Source organism: Euprymna scolopes, chromosome 16 (genome assembly GCF_053919585.1).
Source record: "Euprymna scolopes isolate OS-2025 chromosome 16, ASM5391958v1, whole genome shotgun sequence".
Lineage (NCBI taxonomy): Eukaryota > Metazoa > Mollusca > Cephalopoda > Sepiida > Sepiolidae > Euprymna > Euprymna scolopes.
In genome coordinates this window covers 102,991,440-102,998,775 of record NC_136497.1, presented here as the reverse complement: position 1 = coordinate 102,998,775, position 7,336 = coordinate 102,991,440, and the positions used below count along the sequence as shown (strand labels likewise).

The following is a 7,336-nucleotide window of genomic DNA, read 5'->3' as shown; positions in this document are numbered from 1 at the left end:
CTGCACATATAGCAGCACATTTTTGCTTTAGATAAGGTGCAGGAGTTATAGGCTCAGATCTCTTTTTGGTGCAAGGTACTTGTTATCATCGCATTTTAAAGATTTATACTTGCAAATAAAATAATATATAGTGTTCTATTGTATTGTGGTGTCATTTTCTACCACGGGTCAATTCTATGAGGATTCATATTTTAACAGATTTGCAGCACGTGTAAAACACTTAAAAATGGGATTTGCCCTTCATAACCGAACTGGGACCCTCAGCAGATATTTTGATTGTGTAATGTAAGCTGTTTATGGATCTTGTTGAATGGGCATGAAAATATGATTTGACCTTCATGACTGAAAAAAGAACCGTAAACAGATATTCCGTGTGTGTGTGTGTGTGTGTTAGGCATAACAATTCCTCTACAAGGATGCCACGTTTTGTGCCATCATGATTAAGCCGTGGAAGAGTTCTGCTAGTCGAAATCTGTGAATAATAGCTTTCATAATTGTGGTATCATGTCATTGTTGTGAACCATATTTGTTAATCTGCTGTTAAGATAATTTTTTTTAATGTGTAATAAAAAACGTTTCAAGTAAAGAGAAATTGTATTGATTAATGAGAAGCAGGTCGTTGTTTCTCCTCATCGTCTTTGTCTATTCGCGTTAACGGATGCCTGTAAGAAAGGCTACTTGGCGAGCCGCTTCTTGTCATTCTCTCTGTTAGCGACAATCGAGGTCTGTGTCGGAGTTACGCCTCAAGCAGAAAAGAGAGAAAGAAAAATTAGATAGCCCCTATCGCGCTCTGGGTGATTTTATTGTAGTTAGTCATGCTTTCAATGTTTCAGTGGTTTGTGATACTTTGATGATTCAGTAATCAAGGTTTACTTTATTCTTTCTCCAGAAACATGTAATAAGCGATGAGAAATAAATATGGTGTCGGACAAGCACATGGATGAAAACGAAGAAAATGCAAGAATAAGAGGAAAAGGTGATTTTCGAATATGAGTTATTGAACATCAGCAAAACTGGACTGTTTGGTTGAGGAACGAAGGAGCATATGTCACCGACCGGCGAGTCTGTGCATAATAGGAGTTGCAGTCACTTTGTGAGAAAAGAACAAATCAACATTCTGAGTCACATATTTATGTGGGTGACCTCACAGTTAAATCAACGAATGCATCGTCTTCATACGCTCTGACACTTCATGCATTAAAAACAATAGCTATCCCAGCATTTTTAAAAATGCTTTTAAAAAATGTTATATTTTTTACTTTTATTTTTAATTTAAATAAATATTCAATTAAGAAACAAAATAACACAACGCATGTTTATCAAAGCACGAATGAAAAGAACACCCTTATCTGATAGTTGATTAAACATAAAATATTAATTTGATGACGACATATATTTGGATGATTATGCAGATTTCGATTATACTACATGCCACTTTTATTCTCTCATTCCTGGTAATGTAGATAACGTTTTCTTCGAGACTACACAAAGCACTCTCTAAAATCGGTTTGTATTTTTTTATTCAGATTTTATCAAATAAAAATCTTGGAGGAAAAACTTGAGAGTCTAGAATAATCAGCGTCGCTTTCTGTTCTGAGATTTTCTCAATCTGTTGTCGTTTTGGCAAGTAGCCAGCAAAAACTCGATAAATTATACTCTTGTGATTAGTTTATCACAATATATAAAACAACCATGTTTGAAAAGATGTGAACATAATCTGATGCTATTGATGAATTGACAAAAATGACACGGAAAGCACTCAAAATCTGAAAGGATAACCACCTTGTTTTTTACCCATTGAAAGTAAGACGAAAGAAAAACATCTACAAGAGAGGAGAAACCACATCATATTGTGAATGGCATTATTTATTAATTTCGTCTTAAAAACTCGTCATGGCAGCAGGACAGTTTCTCATTAGTTGCTTCAACCATTGGCATATCTAACAATGTAATTAGGAAATATAAAATACGTGATATTAAAGACTACTTTTTTATCCCTTTTCCATCAGACTGTTAATGTGATAACATAAGTGTCAATGGTTAGTTCGTCCGACCAGGCCAAATTCTGTGGCATATCTTTGAGAATATTCTCATGCCAGTCCACTTTTCAGTATTCTTTACATGTAGAAAGTTACGTAGGCATTTTTAGTGTATTGTTATTTCGTGTAAATCCATTATATTAAGTTTTATGAATGATGTTTTTTAATTCTTTTTTGTCAGAACAAGACTTAGAACCCAGCTTCTTTCGACAGTTACTGTCATTTACAAATAATCCTTTGTTTATTCACTACTACACCCAAATTTGGTGGCCCCAGAAACTGTGGCCCATAAATATCAATTAAATTTTTAGTCGTGTGCAAGCAACTCTATAAGTCACTCCGTCGGTCGATCTGTCGGTCGGTCTGTCCGTAACACTTTCGTGCTTAGCCTTTTTGGTTAAGATCAAAGGTCTGTTATTAATAGATGCTGTTCTTAGCTTTTTAAGCTTTAAAAAAAATTTTAATTTTATAGTGAAATTTTTCTAATTGTAATTTTTTCTTTAAACAGAATAAATTGAATATGAAGATCAAAGTGTAGTATCTGTTCCGGCAGATACTGCACGCAAAAACCATATGTGGGGGCAACCCCACATATAAGACCTTGGTCAATGTAGGGGCAACCCTTAATACCAATTGTCACTATCCAGCTCCCCTACTCCCCGGAGAGTTGGTCCCCATTTCGCCTTCACTCCTCACATTAAAAATCGGTCTTGTGCCTAATTTACTCGGTGGGGGAGCAAATAAATACCCTTTTCTTGGCCTTTTGGCCAACATCAAAGTGTAGTATCTGTTCTTACTACATGCTGTACTTATGTTTGTAACTTTTCCTTGGCCACATGGCTAAGATCAAAGTGTAGTATATGTTCTTAACAGATGTTGCACTTACATTTGTAACTTTTCCTTGGCAATGGAAGGGGAAACCCTTCCATGCTAAGGCATTTTTAGTCGCATGCAAGTCACTCCATCGGTCGGTCTGTAACACATTTACATTTTTTTTTTTAAGCAAGGGGTATGGAGTAACATTTTTGTCCCCCGATTTATCAGAGAGGGACCTATGTTTTCAATGGGTCTGTCTGTCCGTTAGTCCGGATGATTGACGGATAACCATCCATTAGTTTTTCCTGAAATTTTGTCACAAATTATATTTTAATATATAAATGTGCATAGTAAATTTTTTTTTTAGTGCGAAAAATCCTGTTTTGCTCGCAGGGGCCCAAAAGGGGTAAAAAATGACAAAAAAATGACACTTTTTGTCCAGTAACATTTGATACATTAATGAGATTTTTCTGAAACTTGCCCAAAATGTGGAGACATTGTTCTTAATATTAATTCAGTATGGATGACCCAGGCAAAAGTCTGGTTTACGTCCCCTGGGGATTTTTGTGCTGAAAACGCCCTTTCTTTTGGAGCGTTTCTCATATTTCTCAACAAAAACTTGATATGTCAATATAGTGGTTTCCCATGTTGCTGAATGTAAATATACATGTGTTAAGGTATGAAACTGCACTGTTTGTCCATTGTTACTGGTATTCGGCATTCAAAGTGGCTCATCAGGGGTCAAAAATGTACCAAAATTGAAAAACATGACACTTTTTGCCCCATAAATTTTTACCTGTCCATTAGATTTTTCTGAAACTTGTCCAAAAGGTGGAGCTCATTATTCTTAATATAAATTCAGTATGGGTGACCCGGATAATATTCTGCTTTGCATCGCCCGGGTACTTTTAGTGCTAGAAAACACACCTTTTTGGGACTCCCATGAAGCACCAATTTTTAAAACTATATTTCGTACAGAGGGGAACCATACATGCGCAGCTCATTTTTTAAGCAAAGGGCATGGCGTAACATTTTGGTTCCCTGATTTATCAGAGAGGGATCTATGTTTTTGGTGGGTTTGTCTGTCCGTTAGTCCGGACGATTGGCGGATAACCGTTCATTAGTTTTTCCTGAAATTTTGTCACAAATTATATTTCAATATATAGATGTGCATAGTAAAAAATATTTTTTCTGCAGAAATTCACATTTTGACTACAGGGGCTCAAAAGAGGTCAAAAATGTTTCAAAATGGCCAAAAATGACACTTTTTGTCCCATAACATTTGATCCATCGATTAGATTTTTCTGAAACTTGCCCGAAATGTGGAGGGCATTGTTCTTAATATAAATTCAGTATGGGTGACCCAGGCAAAAGTCTGGTTGGCATCCCCCAGTGACTTTTAGTGCTGAAAACCTGTTTCTTCTGGCGCGTTTTTCATATTTCTCAACAAAAACTACATATGTATGTCTATATAGTGGTTTCCCATGTTGCTGAATGTAAAGCACTCTCTAAAATTAGTATAAATTCAGTATGGGTGACCCTGGTAATATTCTGTGAAACTGCACCGTTTGTCCATTGTCACTGGTATTCGGCATTCAAAGTGGCTCATAAGGGGTCAAAAATGTACCAAAATTGAAAAAAATGACACTTTTTGCCCCATAAATTTTGACCTATCCATTACATTTTTCTGAAACTTATCCAAAATGCGCAGGGAATTTTTCTTAATATAAATTCAGTATGGGTGACCCTAGCAAAATTCTGCTTTGCAACCCCCGGGAACTTTTAGTGCTAAAAATGCCCTTTTTTCATATTTCTCAATAAAAACTTGATATGTATATCTATATAGTGCTCTCCCATGTTGCTGAATTCAAATATACATGTGTTACGGTGTAAAACTGCATAGTTTGTCCATTTTTACTGGTATTCAGCATTCCAAGCATTCCAATTCCTATCCATTAGACTTTTCTGAAACTTGTCCAAAATGTAACTTTTCCTTGGCCACATGGCTAAGATCAAAGTGTAGTATCTGTTCTTAACCGATGCTGCACTTGTTTGTAACTATTAAGTAAATGTGTTACGGATGGACCGACCGACAAAGAATAGTTTTTTATTTAAATGCATACCACAGAATAGTTTTTTTAGTCGTGTGCAAGCAACTCTATAAGTCACTCAGTTGGTCGGTCCGTAACACATGTACTTTGTATTTCTTTTTATGTTTATTATACCACTATTTATTAGTTTTCGGGGTTCCTGAATACGAAAATAACGTTTCAAATTTCCTAAATCAAATAATTTTTGTGATATAAAGTTTGGGATCACTTTTCTGTATTAATTTAATGTAAAATGATCACCCACTTTACAACCAGTCAGTCTCAAAGCCATTCAAATCATTCTCCAGATAATTCAAGTTGTTTTTGAAGGATTCTAGTTATTTTTTAAGCATTCAAGTCATTCTTAAGGTCATTCAATTCATCCTTAAGTTCATTAAAGTCATTTTAAGTCATTTGCTTTTTATTTATTTAAGTCATTTCAGCCCATTTTTCGGTCATTTTAGTTCATCTTTAAGAATTTCATGTCAATCCTACATTCACGCATTCATTCATTACACGAGAGCATGCGACTAATGGCTATCGGCCTTGTTTATTTTTGTTTTGCCTATTTATGAACTGTAATACAAGCCAGTCATGTGTAATACAAGGTCACAGCGATTTTGACATTGAGTGTATTTTTACTTGTTTACGAAATAAGCAAGTAGAATGTAACACAAGTTCATATTAATGACATTTCCTCAGTCACGACTATTTACCAAATACAAAAACAACAAATAACCTCCTCCCAAAATAATAAAGCTTTATTTCTGTTAATAAAATTATCTAATCGAAACCATGTCTATAAACACGAGTAAGTGCGATTTGCAAAAGTTGAAAAAAGAAACGATTAATTAATCTATAAGATAAAAGGCAAAATGTGTGTATATGTGTGTGTATGTGTGCTTGTGTATGAGTGTGTGTTTGTATGCCTCGCAACACGTCAGAACATGGCAAAATTAGTATCGTTTTAAGCTCTCGGACGCCAAATATAAAAAAAATGGCCAAAAACATTAATTCTTTCACTCTCAATTAGTCCGTTTTTTACAAGGAGAGGGTCACTTTTTCGTCGATATTTTTGCAAGTCATTCAATCCTCACGTCAACGAGGTCGCATAAAAAACGTTATTTCGACGACCCGCGCATCAATAAGACTGGTTGCTTTTTTTCACCCCCTTTTCCTGCTGCGCATTATGGGTTCGGACCTGCTTACTACTACTCTTTTTTATACACTCACAATTTTGCTTTTTTTTTTTTTTGCTCCACCAACATCCTTACACTCACCTCCACACACGGGCAACGCCGGCCACTCAGGCTAGTCTATTATATAAAAGGCAAAATGTGTGCATGTGAGTGTATGTGTGTGTGTTTGTATGTCTGCCAAAATCTTTCGATGGACGCGTTGGGCTGTGACAAAATTGGTATCGTTTTAAAGCTCGATGTCTCGGACGACAAATATTGAATAAGTGATCAGAAACATTAATTATTTCACCCTCAACTGGGCTGCTTTTTACAAGGAGAGGTCATTCAAATTGCTCGTCAACAACGTTGCATAAAAACGTTATTTCGACCACTCTTGACGTCACAATCGAAGTGGGCGCATAGATAAGACCGTTTGCTTTTTTTCACCTCTTTTTTGCCCTGCGTGTTACGGGTTGGAGCCTGCCTACTACTCCTACATTTTTTTTTGCACTCGCAATTTGCCTTGTTTTTTTGCTCAACCAACACACTTATACACACCTCCACACACTCGAGCAACACCGGCCACCCAGGCTAGTCTATTATATTAAAGGCAAAATGTTTGTCTGTATGTGTGTGTATGTGTGTGCGTTTGTATGTCTGCCAAAATCTTTTGACAGACGCGTCGGACCGTGACAAAAATATGCCTTGTTTTAAAGCTTGGTGTCTCGGACGACAAATATAAAAAGTTGGCTCAAAGCAGTAATTATTTCACCCTCAACTGGGCCGTTTTCTACAAGAAGGGGTCCCTTTTTTCGTCAACATTTTTACAAGTTATTTAAACCTCGTGTCAATAACGTCGAATAAAACACGCAATTTCGACCACCCGTGATGTCACAATTGCGGTGGATGCATCGATAAGAGTGTTTGTTTTTTTTTTGTTTTTTTTACCTCCTTTTCCTCCTGCGTGTTCAGGGTTCGAACCTGCCTAATGCTCTTAGTTATTTATTTATTTATTATTTTGTGCTCGCAATTATGCTTATCCTTACAAACACCTCCACACACCCGGGCAACACCAACCACCCAGGCTAGTTAATAATAAATCAAGAATTAATCTATAATGAAATATTGTTTATTTTTTTAATTTGGTAAAAAAAAAAACTCATATGCTTAGCACCTCTAAGTTTTTAGCATCGTATCTAATATATTAACTTAT

The 7,336-nt window shown here is 35.9% G+C and overlaps 1 pseudogene; it reads left to right on the top strand.

Moving 5' to 3' along the window:
• Positions 1-2,785: 2,785 nt before the first annotated feature.
• LOC145296459 (U2 spliceosomal RNA) lies at positions 2,786-2,965 on the top strand (annotated as a pseudogene).
• Positions 2,966-7,336: the final 4,371 nt, after the last annotated feature.